This window comes from Dipodomys ordii, unplaced genomic scaffold (assembly GCF_000151885.1).
Source record: "Dipodomys ordii isolate 6190 unplaced genomic scaffold, Dord_2.0 Scaffold255, whole genome shotgun sequence".
Taxonomy (NCBI): Eukaryota; Metazoa; Chordata; class Mammalia; order Rodentia; family Heteromyidae; genus Dipodomys; species Dipodomys ordii.
In genome coordinates this window covers 65,819-85,643 of record NW_012267471.1, presented here as the reverse complement: position 1 = coordinate 85,643, position 19,825 = coordinate 65,819, and the positions used below count along the sequence as shown (strand labels likewise).

At 41.6% G+C, this 19,825-nt stretch overlaps 2 pseudogenes; both read right to left on the bottom strand.

Moving 5' to 3' along the window:
- Positions 1-282: 282 nt before the first annotated feature.
- LOC106000968 lies at positions 283-3,768 on the bottom strand (annotated as a pseudogene).
- A 5,426-nt stretch (positions 3,769-9,194) lies between these two features.
- Positions 9,195-11,663, bottom strand: LOC106000988 (annotated as a pseudogene).
- Between the last annotated feature and the right edge of the window lie 8,162 nt (positions 11,664-19,825).

Sequence of the window (19,825 nt, the reverse complement as noted above, 5' to 3'; positions counted from 1 at the left end):
GCTGTGGGCTTAACTGAAACTTCACATTATTGCTTTGTTGCACGCTGGACACTGCCAGGTACCTGCTGCTTGACCTCAGTTTAAATAAGGGACTTCAAGACTAGAAAGGATGGCTGTTTTCAGTTTATTGCATGAAGGAGTTATACTAGTCCAAGTTAAAAGCGGACCCCAAATGGTTACATTATGCAAGCTGTGAGGTTTTTAAACTTGTGACAAGGGAAAGGAGTAAATTCTACTCATTGCAAGGAAATCCTCATTTAAGCTTTAGTGAGCCTTAACCACTTAAAACCCATGAACCTTCAACAGATCGTCCTTATCCTGTCCAAGCTCTACCAGGAACTGGCATATGTTCTTGTGTTTGTCACCCTGTAGCTGAATTACTTCTCCATATTCTGGATGCTTAATTACAGTACCATTGCAGGCAAATTTCTTCTTAAACACCTTCAGTAGTTACTTTTTATCATATTAGTCAGTGATCCCTTGGACAATAGTAAGGGTCTTCCTGACATTTCTCTATTGAATTCTTTATTTTTTAAATGTTTTTATTGTGAAAATACTGTACAGAGGGGTTACAATTACATGAGCAAGGTAATGAGTACATTTCTTATCAAGCATTGTTGCTTCCTCCTCTTTTTTTCCCCTTCCATCCCTTCCCTCAGATCTCCACAACTACACTCCTCCCCCCAATAGCGTCTTGTGCACCTCACTGTGAAATGTGTCCACCTGTATCCCTACTTAAACAATTTGTTTTTTTCCCCTTCTGCTTCCCAAATTATACCAACATCAAATACAGTGAAAACAGGGGTTATACCGTGGAGTAGGGACATACAAAGCAAAAAAAAAGTGGTACTTTATATATTCATTAGAAACAATAGCAAGCAAGAAAGAAAAAAACACTTAGATATAATCCTTGGAGAGAGCAGGAAGCAGGTCATCACCCTTACTTATATCAGCAAAGGGATTGACAGGGTGAAGTTTCTGAATAGCAGACAAAGGATAAGATTCCTTTTCCTAAATTATATTAAATGAAGTAAGCCAGGCCCAAAGAAAAATAAATACCATGGTTTCCCTTATTTGCAATATATAGTATATGTCTGAGTCAAGCAGAAAAGTACAGATAAGGTGATGTTAGGGAAATGAACCCTAAGATATGTATTCAAATGTTTTTTTTTCTTTCATGTGATTGTTTCTAACACATTTACAAGATTATTTCTTTGTTACTTTGTATGTCCCTCCCCCACAGTATAACCCTTGCTTTCACTGTATTTGAGGTCAGTATAATTTGTGGAGGGGAAGGAAAATAATAAATAATTTAAATAGGGATACAGGTGGACCCATTGCAACAATGAGATGTACAAGTCATTTTGTCCAAAAATGAACTATATAACTTTGGCCCGGGAGTTGGGTGGTGGGGTAGGGGATAGAAATGGGAAAGAATAAGAAGGGGAAACAAAGGAGGAGGCAACAATGCTTGATAAGAAATGTACTCATTACCTTACCCATGTAATTGTAACCCTTCTATATGGTATTTTCAAAATAAAAAATAATAATAATAAAGAAAAGAAAAGATTACTTACATGAACCTAAGAAAATCTAATGAGCCAGTTGGCAAAGAACTGTTCACCCAAGGGCATAGTGGGGCATGTCAAAGAAAAGGATAAAATAAACTTTAAAGACAGATGATCTCACTGGTAAGCAGGAAATTTAAACCCCAGAAGACCTGATGACATACATAATCTGCCTGGACTCAGGGTTGGCAAGTCTGTGAAGTGATGGATATTTTCCTAGAGTTCTGGTGAGAACTGAAAATTGGCTTGAGGACCTTGGAAGAAACCAGGGCTGCCAGGTAAAGCGGGAGATGTACCTTTTGTACATGGTTTGCCACACAACTCCTCTCCTGGCTATACAAGCCTGAAACACCTTGCTCACCATCTCCAGAAGAGGGAAACAACAGCCATCATCCAGAAACAGAAGACACTGGAAACATCTCAGGGTCTATCTCAGGAGAAATAAACTGTCCTGCAGTCACAGAAATGGAATGCTCTATGTAACAAAAATGAACTACAGCCATATGCATTAATACAGGTGAATCTGAGAAACATAATGTTGATGTTCAATAAACCAGTGAAAAATCTAGGAAGTCTAATCCCATTTTTATAAACTTACAAGATATATTATTTGTATTTATGTCACCCTAAAGAAAAACAAAGAAGATACTAATACTATTATTCTGAACAAGCTTTCGTAAAGGGAGAAATCCAGACTTCAATGTTACTGAGAATGTTATTTCTTAGGCCAGGTAGTCAGTAAGTAATATTCATTTTATTATTTGTCAGTAAATAATACATCTATATCCAAGATTCTCATTTGTCTATAATTCTAATTTATTATGAAATGATGTTTTGGCTATCATTTACTAGTAAAGATGACCTATATTAAACGCTAAACTTATGTGTGACAACAAAGAATAAGGGTTCTGATCAATACAGAAATCCCTCAGACTTTTTGGTACATATTTAAATTAGCTTTGTGTTATGGAGCTGAAAGGTGTGCCAGAGAGTGAATCTTTTCTCTGCTGACTGCAGGAAGGTGTTCATTTTCTGTCTGGATTGAGATTGGCACCCTCTGGATGGGAAAGCATGGGAGGACAGCATTCCTTCTCCATTCCCTTAAGTGGTGTGTTCCCACGGGCTGCTTGAAATCCTCTTATTTACCTTCTGGGTGCAATCAACTTGTCCCTTGTCGGTAAGCAGGTTTGAAGAATTTTTGTGTATGTAAGAGGATGGGTTCATAGTTATTGGAAGAAAAGTTGAGATAGAGCATGTTAGGATTTTGTCCTTCAGACATCCTTTAGAATCTGTGAAGAATCCTATAAACACTGAAACATTAATCAAAGGAACACACCAGGTTAGGATGAATAGTAAGACTAATGTTCAAACTCTCAAGACAGAGAGACCTCTAGATCTTAAATTGTTGATAATGTTGACTACATTCTTCAGCAAACATAAGAAGTCTTACAGAAAGCCAAGTATGGTGGCCCATATATGTAAGCTCAAGAAAATACTCCCAGGAGGAGGCAACAATGCTTGATAAGAAATGTACTCATTACCTTGCCCATGTAATTGTAACCCCTCTGTATGGTATTTTCACAATTAAAAAAAGAAGTAAACAAAATGAGGAATTACCCCCCCCAAAAAAAATAAAGAAAGAAAATATTCCAGAAAAGAGACTAGAAAAGAGAGAAAGAGAGACAATGAAATAGAAGACGTGGTTAATTTGGAATATGATTTCTCTTGTTAGTAAGGATTTTGAACAAATAAACTATGGGGAATGATTATTTTCAAAGAAATTTTTTAACAACAGAAATGTGGAGGATGGAGAATGAGTAATTTCAGAGCAAGAGAGTTAAAAATAAGATCCTAAAGCCTTCCTGTTAAATGTTGTTTGATAACATATTTCAAGTTTGGAATATAGATAGATAGATATCCACATATATATCTGCATATAGAGTGGTATATATATATGTGTGTGTGTGTGTACTCATATATATACATAGGTAAACATATAAATGTACATAAGGATAAATGTATAAATTATATATATATATACATATATATATATATATATATATATATATGGACAAGACAAATGGCTACTAGCTTCAGTTAGATTGGTGCAGAAGTGATCAGCAGTTCCCTAAACAATTATCCAATCTGAGAAATGAAAACTCACCTCAGGTGATGAAAGACGTGGAGTAATCTCTGCCATCTACCCAAGCTGCTTCCTACTAAAGCAGAAGGAAGAACCTGAGATCAGAACACACCCTAACAGCAGGGAGGGTTAGGAGATCAGTGTTGATGGTCCACACCTGTGGGACAGTCTACAGGAGGCCAACTCACCGGGTTCCAAAGCTCAAGTTTAACCTGGTCTTCCCAGTGGGACCCTGTCAGTGAAACCCAGCAAGCAAATAAAATGGTTCCCCCCAAGCCAGAAGTCTCACAAGCCTACAAAGAACCAAGAAAGAGGAAGGAAAAGCTGGGAAAAGACATTTAACTGTACACACACACACAGACACACAGGCACACACACACACACACACACACACACACACACATATATATATACGTGCAATATATTTATATTTTATTGGTTTCTGCATATGTATATGCACATTTATGTGTATATATGTATGCATGTGCACATATTACACAAGGGAAAATATACTTACATATACACTTATCTCTAGAAGATCAATAGCCACTGGCTTCAGTTAGATTAGTTCAAACATGAGCAGCAATTCCCTAAACAATTATCCAACCTGGGAACTGCCAACACACAGCAGGTGATGGAGGAGATCAAGGCACTCTCTCCCATCTACCCACCTGCTTCCTACCATAACAGAAGCAACAAGCTCAGATCAAAACACACCCTAACAACAGGGGGTAGGAGCTCAGTGTTGATGGTCCACTCCTGTGTTCAGCCTACAGGCAGCAGATTCACCAGGTTCCAAAGCGCCAGTCCAACTTGGTCTTCCCAGTGTTACCTTTTCTCTGAAACAAAGTAAGCAAACAAAACAGTTTCTTAGCAAGCCAGTAGCCCACAACCCCAAAAGGAACAACCAAAGAGGAAGGAAAGACTAGGAAAAGACACTGGCCAGTACATATTTCCATTTAAATGTATATATATGTATGTATAAACTATATATAATTATATATAACTATATATGTTTGTGTATATATGTATGTATAAATGTTTGCACATATACATAGGTTAAAATACACACATACACACACACATATATATATTTATTCATTCATTATTATATTTATTAAACTTGACCAGGCAAATGGCCACTGCCTTTAGTTGGATTGGTGCAGGCGGGATCAGCGATTCCCTCAGCAAGTGTTCAATCCCGGAAGTGCCAATGCACATCAGGTGATGAAGGACACTGAGGTCAAATCGGCAACAATAGCCCTGGAGTTTGTGGAGCAACTACAAAAGTATGTCTAAGGTTATCGGTTATCTTTAAAGGTGGAAAATACAGGACCAGATAGAGAGGATCCTGTAAACAGGATGGAGACAAAGGGAGTGTTAGTGGAAGTTGCCAGTTGCACCATCCCCTGGTCTGCCAGGTCAGAGGAATAGTGGGGGATCTCTTGATACAGGAGTTCCGGACAAGAAGGGCAGAGCCAACACTTGGCCTTGGGAGTTGTAGGGAGGGGACTTGTGGAAGGTCAGGCAAGGTGCATCTTGGGAGACCCCCTGCTAGGATGTAAGGGTGTGACAGGCGTGAGACAGGGAGGGGCTTACAGGAGGAACTGTGGGAAGAGGTGGGGCAGTAAGAGTTTATATAAGGCAGGCAGCTGGTGGGCAGGGTCACTCTGGACTCGGCTGCAGAGAGGACCAGGAGGAAGCCTACGTGCCTCACAGCGATTGTCCGGAGGAAGAGCGCCCAGAGCACGGTGAGTGACCCACGGCATTCAGGAACCCAGGTGAGTGTCTTGGGCATCTCTGTAGACATAGACGGGGTTGGCAGAAGGATGGAGGCAGCCCAGTGGGAGTGCAGAGCGGTGAGGCAGATTCAGGAGCGCCTGGCCTCCAGCACAGATGTCGACAAGTTATACAAATCCTTGAGACTGCTCTCAGTCATGCCCATCACGGCAGAAATCGTTGCCACCACGGGTGTCAGAGAGACAGTGAAGGGTTTTAGGAAGTACCAGCAGGTGGGCAGTTTGGCCAAGGAGCTGACCAAGCGCTGGAAGACCTTGCCTGTGCTGAGGCGGAAATCAGAGGCTCTGAGCCAGGTTCCTGAGCAGGATGGCAGTCAAGAGCCCAGGAAAGATGATCTGGGAGAGGGGGAGTGGAAGGGGACGAGGAAGCCGGAGACAGAGGACATGTTGAAGTCCTCAAATGTGCATCCGTTCTCTCAGAGAAGGGCGAGTGACCTGCAGGATCCAGGAACACAGGTGAGTGGGTCCAGCATCTCTGTAGACATGGTCGGGGGTGGTATCGGGATGCAGAATGCCGAGTCTGTGTGCGGAGTTGTGCGGCAGCTCCAGGAGCGCCTAGCCTCCAGTACAGACACGGACGAGCTTCTTCATTCCTTGAGGCTGCTCTCAGTCATTCCCATCACGGCAGAAATCCTTGCCACCACAGGTATCAGAAAGGTAGTGAAGAGTTTTAGGAAGCACCCACAAGTGGCCAGTTTGGCCAAAGAACTGGACAAACACTGGAAGACCTTGGCTGTTCTGAGTCACAAACCAGAGGCTCTATGCCAGGTCCCTGACCAGGACAGAGATCTAGAGCACAGGAAGTATGATCTTGGGCAGGAGGAGGGGCAAAGGGATGTGGAGGAAGGTGAGAGGGAGCAGGAGGACCTGTTGAAGGCGTCAAATGTGGATGTGTCCTCTCAGAGCAGGGCGAGTGAACCCCTGGATCGAGGAGTCCAGGTGTGTGGTTCCCGCGTCTCTGTAGATGTGGCCAGGGGTGGCATGGGGACGCAGACCGCCGAGTGGGTGTGGGGAGCCGTGCGGCTGCTCCAAGAGCACCTGGCCTCCAGCACACACTCGGAGGAGCTCCGCAAATCCTTGAGTCTGCTGTCGGTCTTGCCCATCACGGCAGAAATCCTTGGTTCCACGGGTGTCAGAGAGATGGTGAAGGGTTTTAGGAAGCACCCGCTGGTGGGCAGTATGGCAAAGGAGCTGGACACACGCTGGGAGACCTTGGCTCTCCTGGGCTGCAACCCAGGGCTTCTTTCGGTGATTCTACAGCAGGTCTCTGAACAGGATGGCGCTCAAGAGCCCAGGAAGGAGGCTCTTGGGCTGTCAGAGTCAGGGTGGGTACAAGAGGACAAGTTGAAAGAATCAAGTGTGGTTTGGGGGAAAGAAACAGCAGCCAGGAGGGGAGGCCCCAACTCTGGGCCAGAGCCCCCACTGCCAGGTGAATTCCAGGGACCTGGCAAGCGGTCTGCCAGCCCTTGTCCCAGGAGCAGGCAGGAGAAGCGTCCTCGAGTGGACCCAGAGTCCTCTGGGGACAGCAGCAGGTCTCATCGATGGGCTGTGGACAGCCCTGGAGTCTCGCGGGACCCTGGGCCCACTGGTATCCGGGACATGCCTGGCAAAACATGCCTTCCGGTCCTAGAGTCTCAGGATCGACCAGGGCTCCCACAAGAAAGTCTTCCTTGGGAACCCCAGGGACAGGCTGGGGCCAGACCAAAAGATGGGTGCCGATCCTCCAAAGTGGGGAAGAGAGGTTCAGGACCGCTGCCCTCTAAGGTAAAGCAGAGCTCTGGTAAGCCAGAGACGCAGACAGGGAAGCTGCGCAGGAGCAATCACCAAAGTGAATCCCAGCAACAGAATGAATTCCGCGCACCTCCACAGTCTTTCGAGGATGCCCTCAACCAGACCCAGGTGCTGCCAAGGAGACAGAGGAGCAAGGGCAGGATTCGTGCTGCTGCCTTGGCTCAAGGAGGCCTGAAAAGGAATGGCTCCAGCGGCCCCAGAAGACCCTCGGATTCCGTGCACAGCTCAGTCCCAAGGGCAAGCGAGGTCCAGGAAAACCAGGTGGGACAGCTGGCACCAACCTCAGCCGCCAATCCAGCCAGTCCTGTCAATTACACAGAAGAAGCCAGGGTGCCAATGGTGCAGCTCAGCACTGAAACCTCTAATTTCCCTGGGCTTCAGGCCTATTCGGGTCGGCTGCCTGACATGAAAAGGATGTCCTCCTTCTCTTCATCTAGGCCGGGAGCCTCTGTGCACTGGGAAGTGGGAAAAGGGGAAGGGGAAGGAGGAGGTGTTGAGGAAGGGATAAAGGGAGATGAAAGGGAAGGGGGAAGGAGAGATGAAGGTAAAGGGGGACAGGGAAAAGGAGGGGAAGAGATTGCCTTGCCTTTTGTCAGAAAGTCCCTGAAGATGCCACTGTACTCTGGACCAAAGCGCGACTCCCTTGCTCCCTGGTGCCCCCAGGATGTCCGGGGACTCCCTCAACACAGCACTCCAGCCACTCCCAGGCCTCCCTGCATTCTCCTAGCACCCATTTCCCAGACTTCTACCCCTTCTGTGCACCAGCCTCAAGGGAACACTCACCCGAGGACAGTGGCGCACAGTGGTACAGACAGGCTGTGGCAAATCCGCTGTAGCAAAGCATTCAAGGATGAAAAACCAGCAGAGGGTGAGTCCTGGCGAGAGCTGTACCTGCGGCTTCGCCAAGACCAAGAGCCGCGTGTGCAAGCAGCAAGGGCCTGCACAAGCCAAGAGGAGCCAAGGCCAATGGGCGCAAAGCTCTTAAACCAACCTCCAGAAAAGCCTCCTGGCCCTGGAAAAAGCTCCCTGGCCAGAACTGTGTTGCAAGGATGCTCAAGGACCGATCTCACTGCTTCTGCGGGACTAGAAAAATAAGGAGAGTCAGCAGAGTCCTAAGAACAGAGTCTTAAATCCACTGGCATCTGTTCTTATCAGAACATCGAGGAACACTTCATAAATGCATGAATGTGAAAGCTATATGTCTATTGTTTATATGTAGTACATTAGGTATTAATTAATTGATTGGTAAACTAATATTTAATTGTATAACTTATCATTTAAATTCTGAAACTGAGAAGGAAATCTAGGGAATAATGGACAGTCACTGGGCTGTACTTCCCTCTTAGCCTGGGCATGATGAAGCTTAGGTCACAGTCTGTGCCCTGGAGCACAAGCAGTGACCTGCTCACTGCAGAGGACTCTGGTGACCTGCTGGGGACAGCACTGATCCTGCATCCCTCTCTCATCTCCCACAACTGGACATGCTGTGTGCACATGTTCCCTTAAGGGCTGGAAGTCACAAGATAGCTTAGGCTAATACTGAGCTGGTAAATCCCACCACCACAGCCAAAGATGAGAATTATTTGAAAAGAACTACTTTTCAATATTAACTATCCAATTTGTAGTGTTCAAATCCAGTGGACAAATGATAGAGAAGAAAATGGAATCAGAATGAGTATTTATTAAACGATATGATGCATTATCATCCCATCAGTCAAAGGAGTCATATGGTTGCCTGTGCAATTCCATGGCTTTTGCTGCAATATCCCTAAAGGGTATCAGAAACGTATGGCTCAGAGAGCACAACAGTGACTTAGTATCCTGACTTCTCTAGATTCTTGCTCTCACATTCACTCAGAAAAGCTGATGTGTTGCTTCTAAAAAGACTACAGGTGACAGTTCTGCTACACCAGTCAGGGTGGTTTTTGTTCAGGGCTGTACCAGTGTGGGAGGAACATGTGTATTTTGAAAGCAGTAATAAACACCAACATCGTCGGCTTCCACCCTGCTGATTTTCAATGTGAAATCTATGCCTGACCCACTGCCACTGAATCTGTCTGGGACCCCAGAATATTGGTTGGAAACCAAATAGATAGGGCTTTTGGAGACTGGCCTGGCTTCTGTAGGAACCAGTACAAATAGGTTTTTCCATCACTATATAAGAGACTCTGACTCGACCTACAGGAGATGGATACTGGCTCTCCCAGGGTGACAGGCAGAGAAAGTGGAGTCTGAGTCAATATAGCATCTCCACTGGATCCTAAAATAATTAGAAAAGTGGACAGGTTTAATTACATGCATCGTGAGACATTTTCACAATTACATTATTTCAGACTTTATTTTTTTAAATTTTTGTTTCATCCAACAAAATGTTCATTAAATACATGATGATCTCACACACACACACACACACACACACACACACACACACACACACACATATCAGAATTTGTAAAACAGCATGGATCTTTGTTCCTTCTGGAATCTTCCTCACTCTCAAAGATACATATGCCACATTTCCATTCAAGAGGGCAAATATGCACAAGTGGACATAACACACATGGGGAGCAGATTTCAGCCCCTCCCCATCTCTTTCCGCAGCTCTAGTGTGTTCTTACCTCATACCCAGAGCAAGAGCAGCCCCAGGAGCTGAACAGGGCACCTCATTTCGAGAGTAATCAGTGCTGCTCAGTCCAAGCAAGCTTAGAGCTGAGCTTTTATGTTGTACTTGCAAGGGAGTTCCTCCCTAGGGAGCAATATGCAAATGTCCTGGTGGGTGCAATGGTGAGAGACAAACTGTCAGGTGAGATGGAAATAGACACCGGAAGGGTGGGGCCTCTCCTGTGAACAAATGACATTAACTGGGACCAAGTAAAGCAAGAGAAATCTAATGTGTGTTCCCTAGAAAGGGAATGCCTTCATGATTCCTCCTGCTCTTGTCTGCTGCCTAATTCTTCAACCCTTTCTGGTATGCTTTACAGTTTTCTTGATAAGGATGCATTTCCATAAATATTGGGTCATTCTTATTTTTTTCTAGATATTTGTTTACAAGTTTATTTCTGGTCATTTTATTTTGCTTAGTATAAACTACATGTAATGTAGAGAGCAAAAATAAGAAATGTACGTACAATTTTTAGCACAGATCTACAATTCAGACAAACCATGGAATTCAGTATCAAGTTACTCAAAGGCCCTCCTCCAGTCCATAACAGACAGTTCCAACATGTGGCATTATAGTTTGTTTGTTTCCTAGACTTTACCATCGCATAAGTGGAAGAGAGAACTTTTATGTGGTTTTAGCTTCTTGTTTCTGAAATCGTTTTGAGGTCTTTTCCCCTCATTGGTTCAGTGCCCTTCCTATCACTTCCTTTGGTTCCTTCTTGTTCTGCCAGAGTATATCTGCATATACCAATTTCCCTTCATTTGCAGTTAAAACAATAATGTTATTTTTTTACTTCAATTTTAAGGTATGGGTTCATGAATACAGTATTCTTGGTTGGCTTTTCTTTTCTATTGATTGTCACATATGCCATTCTACTATATTCTAACCTCAATTGTGAATGATAAAAATTAATCCAGGACATTATTGAATTTTCCTATGCAAATAGGCATAATTTTCTTCAAGATTTTCTTTTCCTGTATAACAGCTTTTAATCTGTGTTTACTTGATTGTGATACAGTAAAAATCTTTAATGCAAAAATAAATCTCATTTTAAGAGTTATTTTTCAAATATTTTGGCTTATTTTTATCTTTTCCTTTATAGGTTTTTATATACAATATAGTAATCACTAAATTAACCTATAATTCTCTGGGGAATTATCTGTTCATTTTTTCATTGATTTTTTTCTAAAAAATTATTGTTATATATTCATTGATTCTTCTGCCATAATCAACTGATAACATATCTATTTAGTGCATTGTTCCATTGGATTTTAGAATTCCCAAAACTGATTGTTACACCAATGTAAATTTTTGCCTTATTTCTCCTCTACCTGTCCTCTCACTTCTCCTTATTCTTCCTAGGAAGTTTGTATTACTGGCCAAATTTGTATGTTTAAAAATTCAATCTTACATTTGTTTCCCTTTTCTCTCTCACATGCCCAGGATGGGGAAAACAAGTTTAACATACTTTCAACCCAAACAGACAGTCACCTCTCATCTCTCCAACCCAGGAAGTTATTTAATCTATGTCGGAGAAACACAGAACTAAAGAGATTAGACAACAGTAGACCAAAAGATAAGAACCAATTTTGCTACCATTTAGTCTTGGGATGGACATCTTTCATGTAGCCTGGAGCAGACCCCTTGAGGAGCCTATTAAAACTGGGACCTTTTCTCTGATTAGTAGGATAATAGAGCTTTGATTTCAAGTCTTCACTATTCTTCTCATTTGATATGTGACAAATAATAAGCCTTATTTTCTTTTTCATCAACACACTGCAGACATTTTTTTTGTGAATTAGCTTTGTGAATTCAGAGGAGCAAACTTTGGAAACACAACATCATAGAAACTCTTTTGAGAGAAAGAAATAACTTAACAAAAAGATGAGTGATAGTGTAAACCACAAAATCATTTTGATACATAAGCAAACATTCCAAACACATGAGCAATCCTTGGGAAAATGTGTCCATTCTTGTGGTCAAGTGGGAAGAAGCAACCTGAAAACTTCCTTCTTCCTTGTAACAGCATTGGAGGGACACAATATAGATTAGAGGGATATAATTCTTCAATCATCTTCTATGGATGTCATTCTTTTCTAGACATAAAATGGCTAAATGAGTTAGTGAGATGTAGTCTTCAGTTAGATATTAGTGACTCTGAACTGGAACTCCACCACCATTTCTGTCATTCGAAGGCCTGGAAATCCTCGGTGCAAATGCTCCCGAGGTTGCACTGGAGAGACTTTAATGTCACTGGACTTGGGGCTCCAGAGATTCAGTTAGTCCTTATTGTGCTAGACTTTCTATTTACTCTTTGTTTATGAGGTATGATAAAAACAATCATCCCAAATTTTGAAAGCTGGAACCAGGAGAAGGGAGAGATAAGATAAGTTAATCACTTAAAAGTTAAAGGCCCAAAGAATTCAAGTTTGACAAAAGCTTTCGGAAAGTTAATTGAAATACTAAAACCTGAGTAGCCACTGACACATAAATTAGAAATTTTTAGTAACAATGAATTTATAGACTGCTAACCCCATTCAATCCCTAAACACCAAATACATTGTTTACAAACAGCCACACTTGACCTCTGTATGTACAATCTAACTTGTCTCATTTCTAGCTAATATAGAATTATTGCAAGAACTTTTCTTGAAGGCTGACAAAAATGCTCTTGGTGTTTAGATCCAGAGAAAAATGGTCCTACTTCTATTCAGTATTGTCACTGATGGATATAGGAACTTATCCTAAGACATGATGTTTTTTATCTTGTTATGTGACATGACTCAATAAACCATTTGATTTTACAGAGACTAAATTCCAAAAGCTTTAAAGTTTTAACAGGCAGTATCTCTTTTTCTGGCTAATGTCTTCCCTGATCATTGTTGGGTCGTATTGGGTAGAAAGAAATGATGGTCAAAGAGGAAAGCTTGTCTTCAAATTCTCAGTTCCAGTTGGATGTCATCTTCTAAAATTGTTAATTTCCTGGGATCTGGGAAACACCTGCTTGATGGTCTTAGAGGAAAGAGATGCCCTGTTATCTTCCCTAAACCACTGATTTCCTAAATCATGTACTTTCATGATCTTATTTGAATAAAAAGGAAACCCTTCTTTTGTCATGAGATGAGCACTATGTATGAAGATGACAATGGTGCTTGACATACTACATTGCTTCCTGGTTCCAAAAAAAAGAAAGAATACAAAATGTTTTAGGAATTATTCAGTGTTCTTATGATGTACTATTTAATGTCTCAGCTCTTCTTCCTCAATCACATTTCTGGTCACAAAGATCTGGGGTGTTGTAGAGGAAAACTGTATGATTGGTTCTTCTTTAATTTATAATTTTAATTCATTACTTGAGAAATAAAAGTCCAACCTTCAATGTATCAAATTTTGTTCATCTGGATATTCAAGAATTATATTTGTATATTATGTTTAATAAATTACCTACTGACCTGACTGTATGGCTAGCTAATCATTCAAGGGAGTGGATTCTTACTCACAGATATTCTCTCTGACTTTCACATTTTCCTTTTCCTCTTAAAGAATCATAATTTCACCTTCCTTTACTTTTCTCATCATTTTGTATATGTGTAAGTTTGATATTGCACCCCAATGAGAATTAACAAAATGAAGGAAGTCATGCTCAAAGAAAAATCACATCTCTAATCCATCTGTCAAATTGTTGGGTATCACAGCTACTGGGTATCACACTCACTTGCTGTATGCTTGTAGTTTAGGGTTTTTTCCGCTTATATTAGAATACCAAATCATTTTTCTTCTACTTTATATGAAATATATTCCAAATAATTCTTCAATTTATTAACAATATATACTTGTATCATTCCATATCCATTCACAGAAACCATCCTTCTTTTACAGTGGAAAAAAATCCATTGTGTGTGTGTCTACATATGTGTGTATATGTGCATGTGTGTTTGTACAGCTGTGTGTGTGTATGATCTGAGGGAGAGAGAGCCAGAGAGAGATGATTGTTCAGTCATACTTTATTTACATGCATTTTGTTTGTTGCCAATATTTTTCCTAGGGTCAAGAAGTTTATCTTCAAGGACATTTTTTGCAATATATGGGATATACGTTAAATGATAAAAATCATGCTGCATTGTAGATGTTGTCATATTTTATCATTTTTAGAATTGTCTCTTCAGATGTTCTATTATTATTTCCATACTTTGCATTAACTTTTGAAAAAGTTGCTGCAGGTTTAGATGTAAACCAAAGGAGTCTGGAGGAAGATGGCAGAGGAGAACATGGGGGCTAAATAAGCTCTCAGGTAGAAACCAGTTTTACTGTTCCAGTGGCAAATCTAAGGCTAGAGTCACACCAAATATGCCATCATAGTACAAAGAGTTTGGCCAGAGAGGAAAACTTCAGGCAGCTTGGTTCCAGAGACAGATTCGAACACTCTAGGGTCTGTGGCGGTGGCAGCAGCAGCTGCTACCGTGGCCACCATATCGACAGAAGGAGTCCAGGACAAAGGCACCAATGGCAGTGTAAAAGCAGATTCTACTCACCACCAGCAAGAAATGACAAAGAGTGAAAATCTTCATCCTGCTGACCATAGACATTCACATACCGTAGATGGCCCAGAAACGAAGGGAAAGATGCGAGTCCCTCAAGACATCCTCACTCCTTCTCATAGAGCAGCAGTGGAATGGTAGCTCATCCCTCAGCCCTGGAGAAGAACATCATGTTTCATATTGAGAAAGAGCAGGCCAGAGCAGCTAACATCTAACTCTGGCCTTAGAATAAGACAGTAGGAGCCATTCAACAGGTCATAGGAAACTGACCTGTGGGGCTCAGCCCCACGTTGTCCTTCCCAAGCAGAGGGAGCTCCACCTGAGCAAGGCAAACTGTCCTCAGTGGGTAAATAGACACAGAGGCTAACCTACCCATGCAGCATAGGCAGCAACTCCAGCTGCTGGAGGGTAAAAGTAAAACAATTGGAAACTTGTTTCATGTAAATCCTGAGAATAGCTCCAGGCTGGCCTGACTGACTCTCTCAGGAGCTAGCCCATCTGGGAGAAAGCTACTGATTGCTGACTTTCCACAGCACTGCCTACAAATTAGCTTCCGTACAGCAACTCTAAGCCAGAGGAAACAGCCACATCCCTCTTTTGTGATAGTCAAAGTAGATCACCCTCTTACTGAACCAGCCTGAGAGGATTGTTGAAAAGAGCCGGGAAGGCAGAGCTTCATTTTGCCTCCTCAAACAAGCTGATTAAAGAAACTAACCAAACCACAGGAAAACCAAACACCACAAGCAAAACAAATACTCCACCAAGAGATTGGTTACAGACACAGGAGAGACACAAGATTCCCCCCCTCAAAAAAAATTTAAGAACTCTTTTCTCTGCCTAGTTTCGTTAAAAAGTTTTTGGTTTAAAAAACTGTTGGTTGAACATTATATTAATGGGGAAAAACTAAAACCAATTCTCCTAAAATCAGGAACAAGGCAAGGATGCCCACTGTCTCCACTCCTCTTCAATATAGTCCTGGAACCCTTAGCCAGCAATAAGGCAAGAAAAAAACATTACAGGTATCCACATAGGAAAGGAAGAAGTTAAATGTTCCCTTTCTGCAGATGAGATGATAATCTACTTTCATGATCCCAAAAACTCCATCCCCAAACTCTTAGAAATTATAAACTACTTCAGCAAAGTAGCAGAATACAAAATCAACCCACAAAAATCAGCGCCTTCCTGAACACCAACAATGTACAAGCAGAGAGGGAAATAAAGGAAGCAATCCCATTCACAATAACACCCCCCAAAATAAAATATTTAGGAACTATCCTAACCAAAGATGTGAAAGAACTATTTAATGAAAACTATAAAAACGTAAAAAAATTATAGAGGACATTAAGAAATGGAAAGACTGCCCCCCCTACTTCTTTTACAGCCATGCTTTCCACCATGCATGGCAGGGCAGCAATTCAGGAAATAAACTACTGCCTAAAACACTTGTGGTGTTCTCTTCATTGGCTATGTAATGAAACCTACCTATTTAATATACCTTACATATGATGCCTTGACTCGGATGGGGTTTTTGAGTTGGAAATGTTAGAATTTCCTAACCACCTCTTTTCTGCAAACCAAACTGCCTTGGAGACACCACGCAAGACTTTTCACCAACACCATGGCTGGCCTTCACATCCACATCCACAGCACTTTTCTACTCTGCTCTCTCTAGCATTGACCATGTGGTGGATGCACCATCTTGGCATCATGGGAGAAGTTTGTTCAGTTTGGATTTGTGGTTCAGTGCCAGCCAATCTACCTGCAGTCCAGATCCTGTTCATCTGTTCCAGCTTGGAAGACAGGACTCACTCCTGCCTAGACCATCCTCACTACCTACTCCATGCCCCTCTACTCCATGCCCCTCTCTCCCTCATGAGATCCTCCAGACTTCATCCAAGAGATTTGCCTCCTCCAGACTTCATCTAAGGACTCACACCTACCAAATCACAGCTGCTGGCTACTGCCTTCTACCAGAGGGGACCACATCTCATTATAATACCCCTAATGCTGATGCCCCTTGCCAGCAGGAAGTAGCCAGAGAGAATCTTTGCCCTTTTTCATAATTATGAAAGGCTGGAATGTAAAGTCTGAACAGGGAAACTTCCCTCCCTCTTGACTAATTCTCCACCCAGTATCTATTACCTAGGTAACTGGCAGACCTGGAAGCAGTCACCTTCCCTTCCTGCTAGGTCACATCCTGGACCACCTATGGTCACATGCCTCCCATCTAACCTTAGGAGGGTCCCAGACCCTGAGGTCACATCCAGATCCAGTGTGGCATACCTTTCCCCCCACCTAGCTACACCTCTTCCTCTCCCTGGCCCAGATAAGTCCTGGCCCAGAGGTGGGTCACACACCCCCCCACCTTATTTTCAGCCATGCATCTCCACCATGCATGGGGTCCAGGGGGACAGGGGCAGCAGTTAGGTAAATAAACTTTTTCTCCTGCCTGAAAAAAAAAAAGATATGGAAAGACCTTTCATGCTCCTAAATAGCAGAATTAACATAATGCCAAAATTCATACACAAATTCAATGCAATTCCTGTTAGAAATCCAATGATGTACATTTCTGAAATACAGAAAATGGTCCAAAAATTCATATGGAACAACAAAAGACTTAGAATATCTAAAACAATTTTAGTCAAAAAAGACAACATGGGAGGGATCTTGATACCAGACTTCAAACTCTACTATAGAGCCATAATAACAAAGACAGCATGGTACTGGCACAAAAACAGACCTGAAGATCAATGGAATAGAATAGAAGATCCAGAAATAAAGCCACACACCTATAGTCAGCTGATATTTGACAAAGGAGCCAAAGACATACAGTGGAAGAAACAGCTTCTTAAACTTCTGGTGCTGGGAAAACTGGGAGGCTACATGCAGAAAATTAAAAGTGGACCCCAGCCTATCACCATGCACCAACATCAACTCAAAATGGATTAAAGACCTTTACATCAAACCTGAATCTCTGAAACTACTGCAGGACAGAGTAGGAGAGACTCTTGAATTTATAGGCACAGGCAAGAACTTCCTGATCAGAGTCCCAGGGTCACAACAAATTGGACAGAGACGGGACAAATTGGACTACCTTAAACTAAGAAATTTCTGCACATCTAAAGCTATAGCATCCAAGCTAGAAAGACAACCAACTAACTGAGAAAAAATATTTACCAGCAATATATAAGACATGAGGTTAATATCTAGTATATACAGGGGACACAAGAAATTAATCCCTCCCAAACCTAACAACCCAATTTCTAAATGGGCAAGGGAACTAAAGAGAAACTTCTCAGAAGAAGAGATGAAAAAATGGCAAAGAAACACATGAGGAAATGTTCACCATCCCTGGTTGTAAAGGAAATGCAAATAAAGACAACCCTGAGATACCACCTTTCCCCAATCAGAATGGCCCACATCCTCAAGTCAGCCAACCACAAATGCTGGAGGGGATGCAGAGAAAGAGGAACTGCTGTTGGGAATGTACACTTATACAACCACTTTGGAAATCAGTCTGGAGTGTCCTCAGAAAGCTAAATATTGACTTCTGCTATGGCCCAGCCATAGCACTTCTAGGCATCTATCCTGAACAACAGGAACCAGTATAAAAGGACACATGCACTTCCATGTATATTGCAGCACTGTTCCCAATAGCCAGGATATGGAAGCAACCCAGATGTCCCACCACAGATGAATGGATCCAAAAACTGTGGTATCTATACACAATGGAACATTATGCAGCCATTAGAAAGGACAAAATAATGGTATTTGCAGGGAAATGGATGGAGCTAGAAGAAATCATGTTGAGGGAGGTAAACAAAGAGAAAAACAGCACATGGACTCCCTGATAAGTGGATGCTAAATCCAAAACTTAAAGGTGATATGACAAAGTTGACAAGGCTTAAGAAACAAAGGACTCATAATTTAAAAAAAAATTCAAAATAAATATCACATTAAGAAGAACAAAAAAAAGGAAACAAAGGACTTCCACTCATCTGGTCAAATCACTACTAAGTAACACTATGCTGCTGATCACATATATTGTATATATGTGCACATGAGGGAAACCAGGAGGAAATCAGGGAATCAGGGAAAAAACAAAACAACCGGACCCATCAGCTACACTGGTCAGTGATGAAAACTAAGCAACTCAATGGCAGCGATGGGAGGGAGGGAACAAGCTGGATAGAGGGAACAGCTGACTCTATGCAAAACAAAAGAAATGTACATATTACCCAATGTGGAAGAAATATATTGTCAAAGCTCATAGAACTCATGAATGTTATTGACCATGACAGACAATTTGCCCCATGAAGTTAGAATGTGTTTGTGACTTTAACTAGCATCACTATTCCACAATACTGTGAAATTAGGGACATCATGTAATCACTTAAGCACAGTAAAGAATTTGAAAAAAAACTGTTGGTTTTTCATCATTTTAATTTTAGGTTTGCTTATTTGTTTTTGTTGTTGTTTCTTTTTTTAATTCTCTTTATAATCTTTTCCATTTTGGTCCTTTAGGATTTTTGAGGTTTTTTGCCTTAATTGCTGTTTTGTTCATCTCCAGATGTATACCTGTCTTCAATTATAAATATTTATACTTCATTGTGTGCATACTTAATTCAGATATCAATTACTCAACTCACAAAAGGTCAGTCTCAACTCCTTTAATTGTAGTAATATGTCTTTATGCTTAAATAATTTTAAAGTGTTTCATTTTTAAATTTTTAATTTTTCCTTATCTCTCTTCTCCTTTCCTTCTATCCCTTCCCTCCTCTGAATTTAGGAACTGGTTATATTTTCTCTCTCACTTTCCATCACTACATTCCTCCAATCTTATTTTCTACTCACAATTCTCCATAAACCTATTAATTCCCGATCTGTTGACTCCTTCTTTGATTTTTCTTTGTCCATTGATCCCTAGTTTATTGTTGAACTAGATTGCATTCTTACACATTTTGACTGTGTCAGTCTACGCAAATACAGGACTCAGGTTGATGCTTGCTTTAAAATAGTCTTCTATCTCAGAATTGGTTTGGCTTTCATACCCAAATGGGCTGAACCAGCCAGAGAAACAAAAGAAAAAAAGCAAGTCTAGGTATCTCAACCCCCGCCCATGGTAATCAGGCAACAGAGCAGTTAATGAATAAAACAAAGGGGAGTTCCCAAAATCCTCTACAAACACTACTGGTAAAATGCTGAATGAAAAGATTGCAAGCCTACAAAGGACTCTGTGTGAGTGTGACAGGAAAATGCGTGAGCATGGATGGGAAATGTGTGAGTGTGATGAGGCTAACCAAAGATTCATACAGGAATGTCGT